The sequence below is a fragment of the Symphalangus syndactylus genome, chromosome 2, assembly GCF_028878055.3.
Source record: "Symphalangus syndactylus isolate Jambi chromosome 2, NHGRI_mSymSyn1-v2.1_pri, whole genome shotgun sequence".
Classification (NCBI taxonomy): Eukaryota; Metazoa; Chordata; class Mammalia; order Primates; family Hylobatidae; genus Symphalangus; species Symphalangus syndactylus.
The window spans coordinates 145,440,154-145,460,451 of NC_072424.2; positions in this window are offsets into that span (position 1 = coordinate 145,440,154).

Sequence of the window (20,298 nt, forward strand, 5' to 3'; positions counted from 1 at the left end):
GCATATCATTATGGCTCCACTCGCTAAATGAACAGCCTGGCTCACAGCAGGCCCTAAACCATCCTAAACCCTTCCATTAATCAAATTGCTTGGATTAAATAGAACAGCAAAGCAGTGATCTTGAGAACGATCTAATAATACTGTGATTGCTTTGAAGATTAAGTGAAAATATCAAAGGAGGTTAACCTAATCTCCTTCCCACCCCAAATGTAAATATACAGTATTGGATTCCCACTGAGAACTGAGAATCTTTTGGGAGGTGGCCCCACTAATCACTCTTCCTGTGACAATCTAGAGAGCCTAATTAAAGATTCTAGGGGCTGGAGAGCATTGGCTCTTGGGAACATGTGGGCGGCAGGAAACCGAGCTCTTCTGGGGTGGATGTGATGGGCGTTCCTGGCAGGACTGCCCAGTTTCTCTGGGTGGACTGGGTGGAAGCTTTGATAACCACATGCGAAAAGCACTGCATCTATTTTTCTTCATCTATACATTTCCTACCAGAGGTTCACACAGACTCAGGGAGGTGGTTTCTGTCGTGGAAGATCAGGTTTCCCAAATGGTGTGCAGAACATCCGGGGCTCGTTCTTCCAATCCCACCTCATACAGGCTGAGAACCTCTAATTCAAAATGCTTGGGACTGTAAGTGTTTCAGATTTCAGACTTTTGAAATATTTGCATATACATAGTAAAATATCTTGAGGGTCCAGCACAAGTCTAAACATGAAATTCATGCATGCTTCATGTACGCTGTGTACACATAGCCCAAATGCACGCTTCATGTACACCTTATACACATAGCCTAGAGGCAAATTTATACATTTTACATCATTTGAGACATAAACCAAATTCATGTACATCAAACCATCAGGAAGCAAAGGTGCCACTATCTCAGCCACATATACGGATAAGCTGGGAATATTTCACATCACCATCACTCCTGACTCTGAATTTATCGGCTACCAATAAGCAGTCATTTCCTCACGCTTACTTACACAGAGTACATAACAGTAAGGAACACTCCATCCCATTAAAACAGTGAAGAGTAACGAGTCCGGGGTTAGTAGCAGCACGGTAGCATCAGCCATCAGACAGCAGCCGCAGGGAACAGTGGCATCTTCAGTACCCACCGACAGTGCTGGGCTTGGTTAAAGGGTGACCGTATGCTGGAACCCCCTTGCTGAATAAACGGTGTATTTGCACCTGTGATTTGACTGTGACCTGTCATATGAAGACAATGCAGAATTCTTTGCTTGTGGCAGCATATCTGTGCTTAAAAATTTTTGGATTTTGAGCATTTCGGATTTTGAATTTTCAGGATGCTCAGCCTGTGGTAGACACTAAACTATTTGTCGTGTTGAACACGCGTGTGGTGAGTGCCGGCTGCATCTGAAGCACATGCACAGAGCACATGGGAAGTCTTGCCGACTTCAGAGTTCAGGAGCCTAAAGTCTAGCAGGAGGCGAGAGAAACACAAACAACACAAGTCAAAAGTGACGTGATATGAGGTCAGGAGTTCGAGACCAGCCTGGCCAACATGGAGAAACCCCGTCTCTACTAAAAATAGAAAAATACAAAAATTAGCCGGGCGTGGTGACGCTTGCCTGTAGTCCCAGCTACTCAGGAGGCTGAGTCAGGAGAATCACTTGAACCCGGGAGAAAGAGGTTTCAGTGAGCCAAGATCGTACCACTCCACTCCATTCTGCGTGACAGAGCGAGACTCCATCTCAAAAATAAATAAATTCATTAAAAATTTAAAAAGTGACGTGATAGAAATACAGATTCCAAAAACGGGTTCCTGTCATAGGTGCTTTTTCATCACCAAGTCGAGAATATCACGTTCCTTTCCAAATCACGTGGATCATATGAGTTTAAGACAGGCTTAGAGGCCTCCCAGCCCTGGAGTCTCCACGTGGAATCTCAGAATCACTGGGGGAGCATGGAAAAGGCACTGGCCCCAGCCCCACCCGGACCTGGCCCTAATGGATGCATGTCCCATGGCTGTCGAAACAAATCACCTCAAACAGAGTGGCTTCTCCCGACCAGATGGAGTGGCGGATGTAGATGAGACATAGTACACTATAAGCCTCTCACACTGAAGGGGGTGTGGAACTAAGAAACGTGTTATGTGCTGTGCTTTGAAATGGGGAGAAGACTAGGGAAGCATTCTAGAATGAAATTCCAAATGTCTCTTCTGGAGAACAATGTGTGAATCACCCTAAGTAACAGAAGTACGAATGCCTTTCACATTTGGCTTTGAGGGGCATTCTGTAATTTTTGTCTTGCTTTGAAAAAATATCTTCCATAATTTGTTCATTGGTTTAATATTTGAAGCTTCATTATTCTCTGAGCCACACATCTATGGAAAGCATACGATATCCAGGATTAAATTTGGCAAAAGAATGATTAAAATGGCTAGCCTTTTGCTGTCACTCCTAGATGTGTGTATCTCAGGGTAAAGGTCTTAATTTCTTTACGGCAGTTTCCTCATTGGTAAAATGAAGAGAGTCATAAGGCTACCTCCTTCATAGTGATGTTATGAGGTTTAAATGACACAGTATATGTCGACTGGTTGTGAGAGCGCTCAATGAACAGAAGCCGTCTTTCTCACCATCATCATTTGCATTCTCATCACCACCACCGCGCACTTCATCGCAGTGTCAGGAGGGAGGTCTTGCTGGGGGGTTAGCAGATTATGGAATTGTGAGCCTCTCTCTGAGGATATTTAAAACATCTCAGTCTTACAGCAGATTAGACATGGAATTGAGCGATGAGGAATTGTTGGGAGAATTAATACCTGCGCATCTGTCCTTACACTTGGGTGGGGCACTTGCTCATCTGACGCAGGGTGATATTCCCCTTGGTGACAAGATTCACTCAAACATCGATTTTCTCCTCAGCATTTCCATTTCGGAACGGGATCTCTGTGTCCTTTGACATGGTGTTAAATGTTAAAATACAGGGTTTTGTGGCATTGCAGAAAGTCTCTGAGGACTCCGAACCGGGTCCCCATTGAACCCACCTACAGAGGTTGCTGTGGAGCCGGGAGGGTTTTTACCACAGTGCCTGGCACATCGTAGGTTTCAAAATACAAAAAAACGGGGTTGCTGGATCATTTGTTCTGTTTTTAATTTTTTGAGGAACCTCCATGTCGCCCTCCCCACAGTGGCTTCATCAACAGTGTGCGAAGGTTCCAATTTATCCAAAAAATGGGAATCAGGATCTCAGAAAGATGTCTGCACTCCCATGTGCAACGTGGGACTGTTCACAGTGGCCAGGATACAGAATCAACCTGTGTCAACAGATGACTAGATAAAGAAAACGTGCGGACAGAGAATGCAATATGCTTCGACCGTAAAAGGGAAGGCCGTTCTGACCCATGTCACCTGCAGAGGTGAACCTGGAGGACCTTCCGCTTGGTGAAATGTGCCAATCACAAACAGACCAACACTGTGTGATTCCTCTTGCATGAGGCCCCTAGAGTCGCCGGAGCCACAGAGGCAGCTGTGGAACGGTGGGAGCCAGGCAGGGACGAGGGGAGCGGGGCTGCTGTTCCTTGGGAGTGAGTGTCAGGGGCGCGAGTGCACACGCTCCGAGCTCTGCTGTGCAACGTTGTCCCCAGAGCGAATAGCACCGTGATGTCAACACTTACAGTTATGTGAAGAGGGTGGAGCCCATGCTAAGTGTTCTTACTGCAAAAAAATTAAAACAAAGCAGGACAAAACCTTAGAGGTAGTGATGATTGCTGTCTATAGTCAAAGGTGTTCTAGGCGAAACCTGTTTTGGTTCGGCTTGTTTTTGCCTGTGCACACAGCAGGTGGCAGCCTGAGCCTGCGGATGGCACCCTGAGGCAAGGCTGGACGTCGAGCTGAGGAGCGGGCGTCTTGAGGCCTCTGTCGTGCCCTGGGTGCCACGTGGGCGCAGATCCCTGCCCAGGCACAGCTCTAAGTCCCGTACGCGGGTGACCCGCATCTCCCAGGGTACCATGTAGATAGGAGTTTTCTTAGCAGGAGGGAATTGTTCATTGAGTTCTCTGAGTTGGTTAAAAGGGAAAAAAAATCTATGATAGAAAATCTGTAGTTTCTTGGTATTTTCCTTTCAAAAATTCACAGTTTTCTTGACAATCTTACAACTGCAGGAAGTGAATGTTATAGTTCCGATAATGCCTCAGCATACTTCATTCCTTGCACCAAAACTAAGTCCGACTGGATCACAGTGTAACTTTTAACAATGAAACCATAAAATCCTAGAAGGAAAACAAAAAATATACGATTAATATTGGGGTAGGGAAGGTATGACCCAAATCCCAAAGAACATAAAAGAAAAAAGTTGACGACATTTACCATATAAAAATAAAAACATTCCTGACAGGAAGAAGTGTGTAAACAAAGTCAAACGCAAACATTCAACTGGCAAAAGCTATTTTAACAAATATGAAAATAAAAGACTTATGATTCCAATACACATACATAGTAAGGAATGAAATATTGAAAAATGGCCAAAGATAGAGAAAGAGACCAAGAGCCATTAAATATTTAAAAATATACTGAACCTCACATGATTAAGGATAGTTTGTTCAAATGACGTCAAGTCAGTCTTCATGCATCCATTGGTAGAGAGGTAAACCCTTCCCATACTTGGCGAGGGGAGGTGCAAGCAGGGACTGTCATTTACCACTGGGGGAGGGTAAACTGGCCTAATTTTTGGAGCTCAATTGGCAATATCTTTTAGACTAATGAACGCTTTTGCTCTTTGACTCAGCAACTCAGCCCATTTGCACAGAGATGTTTATTGCAGAATTTGTTTGAAATAACAACACAAAGTGTAGAAACTCAAAGGCAGGTGGGCTATGATAACATGTGGCCTCCTTCTCTACACACTGGGAAGTGGAGGCAGGGAACGCTGCCTCGCTCCTGCTCTGTTGCTTGGCAGAGAGCTTCCAGGCAAACCAGAATGGAGGTGAATGGTGAATTAGACCTTGGATTTGGGGTCTAGACCATGCAACATAATAGTGGGTCACATCATTTCACACCAACGACATGGGTCATCGTCTCTCCCTAAACTTCAGCTTCATAGGGCTCCCACGAATTAGTAATGTCACAAAGAAACGTGTGGTCTTACTTGGGACAGACATAATGCATCTTGAGCCATGGAAATGGGCTAAGTGCTAAATCTTATAAATATTTGTCCTGCCCTGGATGTTTAGGGCAAGGAAAGGAATGTTTGCTCTCTTACTGAATTCCACATCATCTCAGCTTGGCAATCAATCAAAGCTCTGGCTTTCATCCTGGGATTTTATGACCTCAGATGGGAAGCACGACCAGCAGAGAATTTGCAGCTATGTGGGGACCCCAAGCTGAAAGATTTCTAACACATGTTGGAGGGTCTTCCGGCTCCACTGCTGTCTTGTGGGTTGCTTTCTCTTCTTTGCGGTTTTCCTGGCAGAGTTGCTCAGATTACTTGATGAGGTTCTTGGGGTTATCTTTTCAGGAGCATCCATGACATCACAGGTGTTGTTGCCAGAGGCGATGCCCTCTCTTCAGCTGGCAGAAGCGCCAGTGGCAGGGGCGTGTTGAGGGAGGTTTTGTGTCTCTTCTCCCCATCCTCGGCCTGCTTACCGAGGCCCACTCCATGCCAGAAAACACCACTGGTGTTCATGTGTCACCCCAGCTCCACGATCATGACCTGCTGCCTGTTTCAGGTACCATCAGTTGCATTTTCTCAGACAGAATTTTAACTTCATCAAATTGTGGTAGGAGGAATCCTAGAGACCATGTAAAATGACTCCTTCATTTTCTAGGTGAGAATCTTGAAACCCAGCAGGGTTACATGACACTGAAGAGGAAACGCCCAGCCCTGGCCCCACAGAACAGCATGCGCTTGCTAATGAATAGCCCGAAGACCACACAGCACTAGACAGAGCATTTCAGCTTTGAAGAAGTGAGTTCCTGACCTCGAGCTTTGGAACGGATGCTCCATGAACCTCTGCAAGTGACTAGCTTTTCGGGCCGTCCTTGAAGACAGCGATTCTAGTGAATGGACAGCGTGTGGTTCCTGCTCACAGCTGGGAGAACTACTTGAAGGGAGCGTATTAGGTAGGATCCAATTTACACGTTGATGTCTAAGTCTCTTTCTTTGCTTGTCAGAACAAAAGTCACTGCTATGGTCACTAGGCTTTGCTAGAGCAATGCAGTGTTTTTTAAATTCTTACAAATATTGTAGACTTGTTTCCACAGAGGCACCACTGATGTGTATGTAATACAGGGCCTTTCAGCAAAGTGTTAAGCTGATCATCTGCAGTGGTGAACCTACTACAATGAAATGACACGTGTGCTCGTGGATTAGATGGCAGTGAATGTGGTTTCTCTTGAGAACTTCTTTCTAGTGGAAAAATGAAGCATCTCTCCCTCGTGACACGATTCTCACCACAGCGGTTCTGGCCCATTCTGTTAGTGATGAGCAAGTTGTGTAAAAAGAAAAAGAAAAAATATGGCCTCCTAAGCACACAAACCCCACATTGTAAAAAAGCCCAGAATATCCCAGTAAGATTATAATGAACGTCTTATTTCCAATTAAGTTCCACTTCATATAATTGGATTTTGTGCTTCAGAATGATGTTCCTAATTATGGGTGTTATGTCTGCGAGACAACTGTTAAAAGAAAAACCTTGGACAAGGCCAGGCACGGTGGCTCATGCCTGTAATCCCAGCACTTTGGGAGGCTGAGGCGGGAGGATTGCTTGAGCCCAGGAGTTGGAGACCAGCTTGGCAATACGGCAAAAACCTGTCTCTCCAAAAATTTTTTTTTAAAAAAACATTATCCTGGTGTGGTGGTACACACCTGTAGTCCCAGCTACTTGGGAGGTTGAGGTGGGAGGATCGCCTGAGCCAGGGAAGTCGAGGCTGCAGTGAGCTGTGATTAGCGCCACTGCACTCCAGCCTGGGCAAAGGAGTGAGACTCAGTCTCAAAAGAAAGAAAAGAAAAATCATAGACAAATTAAATTTAAGAGAGTAATTGAGCAAAAATGCTTCACCAATCAGGCAGCCCCTGATCAAGAATAGGCTCAGAGAGACTCTGGCACTGCCTCAGGGTGGAAAAAAAATTATGGACAAAAAAGGAAAGTGAGGCACCGAAAACAGAGAGGAAGAACAGAAACAGCTGGTCGGTTACAGCTCAGTGTTTGCCTTTTTGAACACAGTTCGAACAGTTTGCTGCCTGTGATTGGCTGAAACTCAGTGATTGGTACAAGAGTAGGTTAGGTCTGTTTCCATGTCCAGTTAGGTGACAGTTCACTGTGTACACAGAAACCTTCAGGCCAAATGTAAAATGTGTAAGAAGGCAGCTTTAGGCTAAACTTAATTCAACACAGTGCAGAGTGTGTAGGCAGCATCCATGAATGAGAAAGTTATAGTGTGTGAGTGTGTGCGCGCAGGGCAGCACCTATGGCTGAAAAAGTCACAGCAGGTGAGTGTGGGCATGCACAAGGCAGAAGGATGGGACAGCATGGCAGGCCAGTGCATGGTCACTGGGGGATTTGCATGGCAGGCCAGCTGGATGGTTTCTGGGGGATTTGCATGGTGGGCCAGCTGGATGGTATCTGGAGGATTTGCATGGTGGGCCAGCTGGATGGTTTCTGGGGGATTTGCATGGAGGGCCAGTGTGATGGTAATGGGATTTTTCATAGCAGGCCAGTTTGATGGTAACTGCAGGGTTTGCATGGAGGGCCAGTGCCATGGTAACTGGGGATTTTTCATAGCAGGCCAGTTTGATGGTAACTGCAGGGTTTGCATGGCGGGCCAGTGCGATGGTAACTGGGGGATTGGGTGATTTTCAGGTGCAAGAACTCTTCCCATTTCTTCAAAGCAAGTACTGACATGCTGAGCTGTTCATCTGTATGACTGCAACCTCTGTGGGAAGTTGGGGAAGCCACAGACAGAGGCATTTTCTTTTCTTTCTCACGGGTCTGGGGTATGGCTGCCACTGTGTTACTCCCTCCAATGATTAAGTCCTACAGAAGCCAAGCCCCTTCGGGAATCAGGCTCAGAGTGGGCTGTGTCCTCACCTTAGTAGCTTCCCTTGTCCAGGCCCCTGACAACAGTCATGGGTGGCAGGGCCTCCAGTTTCAGTGAGTTTTGGGGATTTTCTGTAGCGCACCACCTTCTGCTCCTTAACCTGGGTGAACAGAGATGACCATGGCCCATGGGAAGATGGAGAAACTAGACAGAGTGGCATGTGTGCCCCCTTTTCCAGAGCCTCACAGTGACTCAGTGTTTGGGCAAGAGATGGATCCCAGGACTCCCAAACATTCTTCCAGCCTCGCACAGTTCACCAGAGTCACAGTGACTCATTCTCCTCCTCAAAGTCTTTCCCACTCGGTGTCTGGTGAGAAGCTCCACTGCAGGAGGCAGGACATCTTGCCACGTGTTTTGAACACATGTTGTCTTCTCATATGTTGTAAACATAGATGTTTTCAATTGATTTTAACAAAGCACATTATACATTCCATTAAGAAAAAAAAAATCAGTGTGTTTGCTTTGCTGTCTGTGAAAGATGTTTCAAATGAAGTGATCTAATTTCATTATCAACTCCTGAAGAATTCATACAGCAGAGTGAAAACGTCCATCAGGATTTGGACACGTACTCCTTGTGGTTTAAAATAAGGGCCAAGCACGCCTTTTATTTGGTGATATTCAACATAAAGAAGGCGTCTTCTATGTTTTTGTGATCTCATTTTGCTCTCTTTGAAGATGAATATCATTTTTAGAAAAAAAAGATTGTAAAATAATTATGTTATCAGAATTCAATGATAATTCACAGGAAAACAGGACACTGATTGTGTTGGTCAAACAGCCCACGTGCACGGTAAGCCGAGTGTGACTTTGTTTATCAAATGCTCATGTGGCGAGACCAATCTCTGGACTCGGCCCTGAGTTCCCGGGCTCCACCCAGGCTGCATCTCACTTCCCCCCAGTTCACACGCTGTGTTGCTGCATTTCGCATCCCCCCGGTATACACGCTGTGTTGCTGCCTCTCACATCCTCCCAGTACACACGCTGTGTTGCAGTTCTTGCCTCGTAGGAGCCGTCCATGGCAGCTGGCAGGTGGAGGAGCCTGCCTTTGGAGTACCATGTTCCTGGGTCAGTGCAGTCAGGTGCACTGGAGCAGGCTCCTATCAGCTAAACATTCAGGAATTTTGAGAGGCTGATGTTAAGGTAGCTTGAAGTGGTCATGAGAGAAAAATTTGCACCCTGAAAGTTGACAAATGCTTCAAATCAGGACTCCTCCTCCGTCCTGCCCCAGCTGAATACACAGAAATGATTCATCTTTTGCCAACCTCTGCTGCCTTTTGGCAAAGTAGAGTCATGAGACTTCAGGAAGCAATTCAACTTCTCAAAATGAATTAAATAGCTTTCATGGACTTGCAAATGTCTGCCTTTCTTATAGGAGGAGGCAGAGGGTTCAGCCTCCCTAGAGAAGTGATATTACAATCTCCACTTCTGTCTCCTTTTGGCAAAGTGAAGTCATGAGATTTGGGGAAGCAATTCCGGTCTATATTCAGCACCTGCAATTGCATTAAAGGACATCCCGGGCAGAGGAAAAGCAAGGCCACGAACACAGGGCAGGGCAGCGGCAAAGGTGACGGGGAAGGGTGGCTGCCGACATGGTGCCTGCCGACATTGTGACCAGGAGGTATGCCTTGCTCAGAAGCCCGGATGCTTGATGCATGTACCGTCCAGATGTTCTAAGCCATGTGCACAGAGAGCCCTTGGGCCTAACAACACATACATCACTGTCAACCCCAAAGAACGGTCATGGAGATTCATCCACCCTCCGACAGCATCAGTGCCCTGGAGTCTGCCCAGATGAGATGAGTCCCAGGAGAATGTCGTCCCTCAAGAGCCCTGGGCTTTACTTGCAGATACGCTACTCGCTCCAGGTATGAATTCCATAGTCATTGCCATGTTAGGCCTCAGACTCTTCAGTGTAAAATGGCAGTTCCAGGGGGAAATGTACAGTAGGATAAGCCAGACTCACATTACTGAAAACACACTGAATTAGTAGCAACAATTCCACGTTTCGGTGGCCCCCGGCAGGTGGAGGTTATCAGAGTGTCTGGCAGCCCACTCTCAACCCCAGGCTAAAATGAGGTCTGACTGCAGCTCACACAGCTGGAGTGTGGCCTGATGAGGAAGGGTTTAGAAGACCGAGAGGAGGCTAATATCCTACAAAGTACAACAGTCACTTCCTGAAGCGTACGTTCGGTGTGATTTTAAACTTGACTCACTTGACGCACCTTTTCTGGCACTTGCAGAAATGAAGCCATCTTCTCTTGTGACTGCTTTAAGCTCTTGCCAGGCGTTGCCAAAAAAAAAAAAAAAAATACCCCACCCGGGGACAAGCCGCCCATCCAGCAGCAGTATTGATCCGTGCTTGCTAATGGTCCTTTGCTTTCGTGTCTGTAAGCTGTGGCTCCCTGCGGGTCAGTCTTCCTGACTCAGAGGAGCAGACACTTCTGCATTACTCACTGTTCTAAAACGTCCTTGTAAACACCAGAGATTTATTCTTCAGCTTTGCTGTCAGACGGCTAATCTCTCACTTACGGGTTTGTGCTGACTAGTGCGTAGCCAGCACAGCACGGGCTGCCACTCTCCACTCCCCCAGAGAAGGGCCCGGGGTCCCCCCTGCCCCTGCTCCCAGAGCTCAGCTCTGGTATTCAAGGCAGGACCTACCCACCTGCCCGAGGTCTCGCCAACAGTGTTGCATGACGACCTAGAATAAAAGCTGCAGAGACTTCAAAAGAGAGGTCTCCTTTAAAGGCAGTGAAGCGTGCTTTTTAGAGAATAGATGTCTATGGTTGCTAAACACTCACATTTTCAGGAGCCTTGGTAAACCTGGAGAAACTGTTTGATTTCTAAGTCAACACACCTCACCCAGGCATGTGAAACACAGTGGGCTGAACGTGTTCCTACATTGTTACATTGGAAGTGGAAGCAGCTGCTCCTAATTTGGTCATCTTCCCTCAAGCAGGAAGGGGTCGCCAAGCAGAGGGTCCCACGGAGCCAAGACTCCGCAGGCTGCTACGTGACCACAGGGATGGGTTAGACCCGTTTCCAGCTTCTGCAGCTAAAGCAACAGCCCCCACAGGGCAGAAGAAAGCGACAAAACCAAATCCCAGCGCTTCTGAAATGGACACATCTGCCCTCTGGAAAAAATAAATTGGCGTTGATGTGACAGATTCTGCCGCCCAGCAAGACGCGAAGTGATTTAGTAATCTAGTTGTTTTTTGTTTTTGATTAAGCAAACAGTTTTCCACAAAAGCACCTAATCCTCTCCTATCATTGCCAAAGCATGGGCTTGGTAAAGGAAGTAGGTGCAAAATGCTGGATTTTATTGATTCTCCAAATGAAGTGTTCCCAAGAGGCGAAGAGGTGGAGCTCCGGAAGTGCTCACCGTGTCTGTCTTCTCCCTGGCATGGTGGGGCTGGTTGCACAAACACTCGAAGAAGTCGTTGAATGCCAGCCCTCAGCACGTGGGGCAGGTGCAATGGTGCCTGGAGTCTCAAAGCTGAATCCCCTTAAAATGGGTTCAATGTTGACAAACACTGACTTAAAAAAAAAATTTAACACTGACTTTAAAAAGCCAGTCTATTAAAATGTCTGTAAATGTTTACATCAAAAGTTTCATCTTTATAATCACTAATTTAAAAAAAACTACCAGTGAAGTGAACACACACACGTGTGCACTCACACACATGCACACACACACACACACATGCACACATGCGCACACATGTGCACACACACAAAGCACACATGCACAAGCACACAGGCACACACGCACACATAGACACACACAGGTGCACACACACGCACACGTGCGTGCACACACACACATGTGCGCACATGCACACATACCTGTGCACACACACATGATTATCTTCTTTTTGAGGTGGAGTCTCAGTGTGTCACCCAGGCTGGAGTACAGTGGTGCATGCAATCTTGGCTCACTGCAGCCTCCGCCTCCTGGGTTCAAACCATTCTCCTGCCTCAGCCACCCGATTAGCTGGGACTACAGGCATGTGCCACCATGCCTGATTGATTTTGTATTTTTAGTAGAGACGGGGTTTCACCATGTTGGTCAGGCTGGTCTTGAACTCCTGACCTCAGGTGATCCACCTGCCTCAGCCTCCCAAAGTGCTGAGATTACAGGTGTAAGCCACCACGCACGACCACGTGATTATCTTCTCACTCATCACTTTGAGTGCTGTGTTTGAAGACCCCGGCTGAAGACCACTGATGTGATGTAAAGATCTGGGCTTTGCCAAGATGGATTTAAGTTTAAATTCCAGCTCCGCCACTCAGCACCTCTGTAAATTTGGGCCAGTTAACCTCTCCAGTCTGTTTATACGCAAAGAGAGCAAACAGCATCTGCTCCACTGTGGCTGTGAGGCCTGCACAGAGTGTCAGGAGAGCATCTGGTACACAACAGAGAGACAATTGCAAGCTTCGCTCTGCTTTCTCCTGTAACAAGTATTGATTGAATTGGTTGAATATTGATTTGGAATCTCCGTGATCAGGGAGGAGGCTCCCTTTCGAGGTGAGCTCAGCGGCTCCTCCAGGACAAAGCCAGTGGCGTGGGGAAGAACACTTTCTTCTGGGCCATTTGGGGTGAACTCCTGGGGTTGAGAGCACTGGCTCTACGCAGCCTGTGTGTGACACCAATCTCGTTCAGACCTGGGACTTTATGCAAGTGGCTTACTTCCTCTGTGCCTCAGTTTCCCTATCTATAAAATGAGGAGGGTAATAGTGCCTTCCTTAGAGGGCTGTATTAATGTTAGTCATGGTTGTTATTATAGGAAAATGCATTTTTCCCCTCGACCTTCTTTTGTTCAACCTCTTCACTTTTCTTCCTCTCTGATACGTTTGTTATTTTTATCGTGCCCCCTTTCCTGGACTAAAGGAAAATATTCAATTAAATATTGAAAGCTCTGAAGGAGGAGTCTTTTCTTCCTCAGCCCCTAATTACTTTGATAATTGGAGTGAGTCCTACATACGATTGCATCTAAGAGCCATCGATGGGGAGGTAGACACCACAATTTCCTATTTCATTACAAAAAATGGTGCCAATTAAATCGAGTCAAATCTTTCTTACCATTTAGACTTTTTAAATTTTTTCTTACAGAAGGAGTAAGGGCTAACTCGGGCCTAGATTGTCAGATGTCATCCTTGTGAATGCATAAAAAGGAAACCGTAGTGGTGGGAATGGAAGGGTTCCCTGAAGCATGGTGGGAGACCCCGTCCTCGTTCCTTAAAGTTACTGATGATGGAGTGAGCAGCCGTCTGGATTGCCTGGGACGGAGGAGCTTTTGGTGCTAAAACAGGGACAGTCTGGGAAGCTGGGAGGCTGGGTCATCTTGGGTGAGGGGTGGTGTCTGCACACAGTCCTTGTGTCCCTGAAGGCTTGGTCGACGCGCACTTCTTAACAGAGCACCCACCTGGCCTCCAGGGTTTCCTTCCCGCCCTGACAACAGTTTCGCATGTGTTGATGTTTGCTTTCTTCGATCTTACCTGGTGGCGTCCACCGAATGCTTTCAGCCAACAACCAGGACTTACATTTTATTTCCTAAACCTTATGCAGTTTCCGGGTGAAAGCACTGGGGGTCGTGGTTGTCTGGTGCGGTTTGTGGGTGAAAGCATTGGGGGGCGTGGTTGTCTGGCGAAGGAGTTACACGGTAACAACCATGTCACCTGTTCCTAACTTGGGGCCAAGACCTTGGAGCGCCCGGAGGGCAGAAGTCTTCATCCCAGAGGCTCCAGCCCAGGTGCCTGGTGCTGGGCCCCACCCGGTGGCTCTTCTTTTTGGTCTTCGAGGTGCTGAGTGCCTGAGAGGCCCCTTCCTCTGCGGGCTGAGGCTTCTGCCAGGCAAAGCCCATGGCTCAGTGGCGGTAACGGCAGCATGGCCGAGGTCACTCGTGAGGAGGCAAGGATGTCCAGTCACGACCGCCTCCCCATCGTCCATAACAAGCAGCTTGACTCTAGAGAGGCCAGAATGCTGGGAATGCCGTGGGTTTAATAATCAATGACACATGGCAACTCCACCTGGTCTGTGAGGAGCCTCACTGTCACCCTGGCCATCCTCCCATCCCCCGACGGGGCGGCTTCCTCGGTGGGCTGCACCTCTCCCCTTCCCATGCTCCTCCTTCCCACAGTGTCCCCAGTGCCCCCCTTTCCCCCCAGCCTGGCAGGTCCTTCGCTGGGTGTGGGGTGGAAGGGGCAGCCCCTGCCAGGCCCCCCAGCGACCCTTGCCCGCCTCAGCTCTGCCCTGACACTGGGGTCAGGTCTTCATTTTGGAATCACGGGCTGGGTACTTGTTTCGGTCAAGACTGCCTTTGGTGCCTGCTGCTTTCCCACGTTGAACACTGACAACCGAAGTGTAGGGTGTATCAATTATTTGAGCAATGATGAGGAATTATTTTTATTTTCAAGACAGCTTCGAAGTTCTCTTTGAGTCCTGCACCACGAGTCTTCCTCAGCCTGGCAACTTTGCTTCTGATTTTCCGTGAATGTCGTTAGAATATGAACGAGGAGGTTCTTTGTGTCTCAGGCAATGTCAATCCCAATTCCAAGAACACAGCATCCTCCTGCCGCACGGGTATGCGCCATGTTCTCAATTATGACTGTGGTTTTCCTGCCTCTGAGGGTCTATCCGCCCCACCTGTGGTGAGGACTGAAGCCTCACAGGTTAAACACAGCTAACCCTTCTGGGCAGAAGCGGTAATTTGTGCTCTGATCTCGGTGATGTTTTAACCATTAGAGAATGCTTTTTAACACCTTAAATTCCATCAGTCAGGATGGAAACTTGAAAAGACTATGGGAAATACATTATTGCTCCATCTAAAAAGCTCCCTTCAAATGAGAATAAAGGAAAGGAACGAGCTACTGAATGCATCAGGCAATCTTCTTGCCCTCACTGTTAGAATCGCCCTATTCTTTGCCTCTCCTGATCACTCAAACATAAAAGATATTAAAATATTTTTTCCAGGTAAGACTAGTTGTCCACCGTTCCACGTTCTCAAGAGGAAAGTGTGATGATCTCTTGGTATGGCTGGTGCAGATTGAACTGAAAATCTGAGCTTGCCCAGGTTGAAATGGCTCCAGCCCTGCAGTTAGCAGGACACACATTTAGATGGAGGTGAGCAGTGGGGCGGTTCCCTCAGGTGCAGCTGTGATGCTGAATGCCTGGCTCACGTCTCAGACCTAGTGAGGTTGATGTGTTCACAAACACTGATCTGTGTGCACTTCCGTTTGTCTAACACAAGATAAATTCAAGCGTGTGCTTATATGTTTGTATTTCCAACACAGAGAATGAAAGTGGCTCTTTTCTGCTTGGATATATTACACATTTTTGTGACTTTCTTTTTAGACCTCTGAGCTCAGAGGCACCTCTGCTTATTCCTAAGGTTGAGTTTTTTCTTTGTGTCTCTGTTTTCCAGAAGAACTGAGGAGCATGGAATGTTGGGAGTTAGGGAAGATACTGGGAGTGGAAAAGGAATGAGTGGGTTCACCTTGGGTCAGTCAAGAGTTGGCCTGTTTTTATTTATTTATTTATTTTTTGAGGTGGAGTTCCACTCTTGTTGCCCAGGCTGGAGTGCAATGGCACCATCTCAGCTCACTGCAACCTCCGCCTCCCAGGTTCAAGCGATTCTCAAGATGGGATTTCACCATATTGGCCAGGCTGGTCTACGAACTCCTGACCTCAGGTGATCCGCTCACCGAGGCCTCCCAAAGTGCTGGGACTACAGGCTTGAGCCACCGCACCTGGCCTCCTTGTTTTTAAGTAAAATTCAGGTCAGTTGGTATTTGTTGACTCAGGGCCTTGTATTTGACACAGAAAGGTGTCGAGAGGCGAGCAGAATCTCACTGCTGCACTGAGGGGCTCGCTGGCTGATGGTGGGAGGAGAACGTCTAACAACCTACCACACACAGCAGATTCTCCTGGAGAGATGGGAGAGGCAACCGTGGCTGTTGGTGTTTGGAGCAAGAAGAGATTTCAACAGCCCATGGTGAGGACTGGGAAAGGCTAAGTTATGGAAAACAGGGCTTTTTAATGGCTCGACACATCAGAACCCTCACATTGCTTTTAGAATATGTAGGTCAGCTGGTTCTTGTGGCGCCCATTTGTTGTGTCCAGGGCTGGCACTCTGACAGCTGGAGATTCCCCAGATAAAGGCTTGCTGCTGAGCTGCACAGACAAGCTGAGGTCAAAGCACTGAGGAAGCTTCTCTGTGGCAGTGCCCTCAGGCGGGGAGGCAGGAGAGAGGCCGGCGTGGAGAAAACAGGGCTGGGGCAACAACAGCTTTGATGTAACAAAGTGCTTCGTAAAACTCCCAACTTCCAGTGAGTTTGTTGATTGAAATATAATAGTTTCTGTACAGTTCTTTGGAAACCTAAATTTGTGGGTTACTTTCCAGTACTTTTTAAATTAATTTCATGTAAGCACCAGAAATATGATCAAAACAATTGTAAACTTTGAGACTCTGACTGGGCTAAGTCCCCTCACTACTGAGGAATGTAGGATAACTCTGAGCTTTAGAAAGACCTGCAGGACTGTCTGCAAAACTCCAAACAGCCCAGGGAGGTCCGCTGGCTGCTGTCCTGACCTCGGATAGGTGACGTCCGGGCTTTGGAGACTAACATGGTAAATGGGCTGGGCTCTGTGAATTCTTCAGGTATCAGTGAATTCTTCAGGGGTCAGTGATTCGAAGTTCTTAATTCTAGGGTTGTCTGCCTCTTGTCATTATCACTTAGGGGAACTAGAAGCTGATTTATTTACTGCAAGAGCACCCTCCATCACTTTTTATGCAGACGTCAGAAAAGCATTGCACATTTTCATGGAGTTTCTTGCCATTTATTTATCACACATAAATTGGCATAATTGAGAGAATACTTTCTTTAGTTCTGCATGGATGGTAAAAAGTTTCTGGAAATTTATTTTATTTTGAGAGTTACTTCCAGGGTTATTTGATGAAATTTAGATTTTTAAACAAATAATTTTAAGATTGCTTTCTAAGTAAGCATTGTTTATCTCATTCATGGGAAAAATGAGTAATCAAATTCGATTACAAATCATTTGATAGCTAAATAAAGCCTGTTTTTTTTAAAAAGCACTTGGCTTTTTAAAATGAAGTGTTGAAATTATTTCTGTTCAGCCATATTAGTACAGCTTTTCTTTCTAGATTTTCTTTGCTGTCAGGACTCCATTGAATATTATAAAAAGAGTTACGATGCTGGAAAACCAGCACTGATGACGATGATGATGAATAACTGATATTTATTCATGACTTGGCAAGCATCAGGCATCATTCCAAGTGCCTTGTATGTCTGAACGCATCCATTCCCTCAGTAACTCTATGAGGCAGGGACTATTATCCCCATTTTACAGACCAAGAAGCTGAGGCGCTGAGACCGAATCTTGCCCGCAGCTGCAGAGCCGGAATGCGGCAGAGCCCGGGGTGGAAGTCAGGCTTTGAGCCTTCAGCGCTACACTCCCAGATCCCTCGTTAAAGATGAGATGTTTGCAACTCAAGTGTCACCCTGAGGTCTGGGACTGTGTTGTCTTCTCAACATGGCGTTTCTAGAGTGTAGCCCAGGGCCTGGCACACAGAAGCTACACAGAAATATTAGCTGAATGGGGTAGGTCCATTTGGTGCATGTCATAGAGGATTTCCAGAGTTTGAAATGACATGTGTGACAATACAGCTTGGAAAACTAAGAGCAGAGTATGTTTTGACAGCGGAGGTAGCAATTAGGCACCTTTGTTTGTGGAATACTAAAGAGGATTTGGCATTTTGTGGATTTGGTCTTATTTTTTCAGACTCCAGGGAGGAGAAACAACATCGTGCGTCTCTTCCTGTGGTCAGGTGGATCTTGTCTATTTGGTGAAAGCTTCTCTGCCAAATATAAGCTTTTATTTGGGTTACTGTGAAAGCATGGACTCTCTAATCATTATTTTCCCTCTTTTAACCTGCTGTCATGTTTGCTAACAAGGCCATCAGCAGAGCAAATTTAATTAAAGGGTGGATCGCAGGAGATGATGGGCCATGACTAATGGTTCCCGAGAGCATGAAGAGTGTTTGGAAAGAGAGTCACTCCGTTCAGCCACCAGGACCATATCATTCTCTTACGTCATTTTTGTTTTATGAGGGATGTTTTCTCTCTAGCATCTTATGTTGAAACTCCTCCTGCCGCTCCTGTGAGGAGGGCTGGGCCTCGTCATCATCCTGGATCCAAGAACTGACCTCGCGCTCGACTTTCCTGCACACTCCCTGGGTGGGGTGCACAAATCTCCACAGCATGCGGTCACCATATGGAGGGCTCAGTGCGTGGCATGGTGTGGCACGTGGGATGAAACACACAGAAACCAAAGTGCTCTAAGAGCCACCTTGTCACTTCATTGTGATCATTTTGCCTGACTTTGGTGTTGCTCCTAATGTTGGCTCCTTATGATAAATGTGTCTTTTTATCTGTCCCCATATCAATAATTATCTAAAAATAAATCAACAACTAAAGTCTGCTGAAGATTATTTGATGGTTTGTTGCCTCAGTCATGCAATTAATTTCCTTTCATTTTGATTCAATTCTCATTAAAAAAGCAGAAGTGAAGAAACACTGCAGACCATCTGCCACACAGGGGCTTCGGCAGACCCTCCGCCATGCAGGGGCTCCGTGATTGGAGAGCCCTGTTCGGACGCTGGCACCCACTCAGCCTGGGTGGCTGTGGGCAGGGGTCTTCAACCAGAGGCTGTGGCTCATGGTTCTGTATTCCAAGTCCAGGACAGACCCAGGACTGCCAATGGGACCACACAAAGCAGCCAGGTATGCTGTGAATTTTACGACTGTACAGGGCTTCAAACAGCTCAGAACATTTTTGCAACATTTATGTCCCTGTCCTTCCAATTGCATATAATACATATATTTAGGCTTATTTTATATAGGAGAATCTGAGACAGAGGTACTGAGCTCAGAGCTGAAATCCAGGCCCTCCTGCATTGAGGTATTATTACTGTTACTATGCCAACCTTGTGATGGGTTGAACTGTGCCCCCAAAATTAATATGATGCAGTTCTAACCCCAAGTATCTCCAAATGTGACCTTATTTGAAATAGGGTCTCTACAGAAGTAAGCAAGTGACAGTGAGGTCATTAGGGTAGACCCTAACCCAGTATGACTGCTGCCCTGATAAAAAGGGTATATTTGGACATATGCAGGGAAGAGACACAGGAGAAGATGCCGTCTACACACCAAGGAGAGAGGCCTGGAACAGATTCTCCATCTAGGCTCAGAAGGGGCCAACCCGGCCGACACCCTGATCTGAGATTTCCAGCAGCCAGGACTGTGAGGCAATGGCTCTCTATGGTTTAAGTCACCTCGTGTGCGATCGTGTGTGAGGACAGCCCTGGCAAACTCAGGGAAGCAGCCTTCAGTGCCCCACACAGGTGTCTGTCGTAGCTGGGTGGCCTTCTTAGGATTATGTAAATCCCAACATGAGGCACATGGCCCGTCCCCCATGCTGCACAAGTGAAGCCAGAGGCCCAGAGCACCATTGCCTGTGACCTCAACCTGCAGGCAAATCTGCACGAGGACGTAAAGTGGCTTTTTACTCAACAGTCTTTGTCTTGACTCATCCCAAGGTCATGTCTCCATAATGTGAAAACAACTGATAAAACTATTTGTATTAGTCCCTTCTGCCACTGCTATAAAGATACTACCTGAGACTGGGTAATTTATAAACACAAGACTCACAGTTCTGAATGGCTGGGGAGGCCTCAGGAAACTTACAATCATGGCAGAAGGTACCTCTTCACAAGGTGGCAGGAGAGAGAGTGTGCAAGGGATATGCCAGACACTTATCAAACAACCAGATCTCATGAGAACTCCCTCACTATCATGAGAAAAGAAAGGGAAAAACCGCCCACATGATCCAATCACCACCCCCAGGCCCCTCCCTTGACACATGGTGATTACAATTCAAGATGAGATTTGGGTGGGGACACAGAGCCAAACCATATCACCATTTTAATAAAACAGCCAAATGAATTGTCCAGTCCAGTGGAGAGGAAGGGAGAGGCCACCTCACGGAGACCTTTCTCCTTAAACTCAGCTAGGATATCCCAGGACAGAGGGCCATAGAGTAGCCGAGCCAGCGGGAATCAGAGTCAGGATGAGACACACATGGTGTGCTGGGGGCAGGTGCAGGGGAGGTGCATGTGCCGGGGGTGAGTGCTCTGGAAGCAAGTTAGAA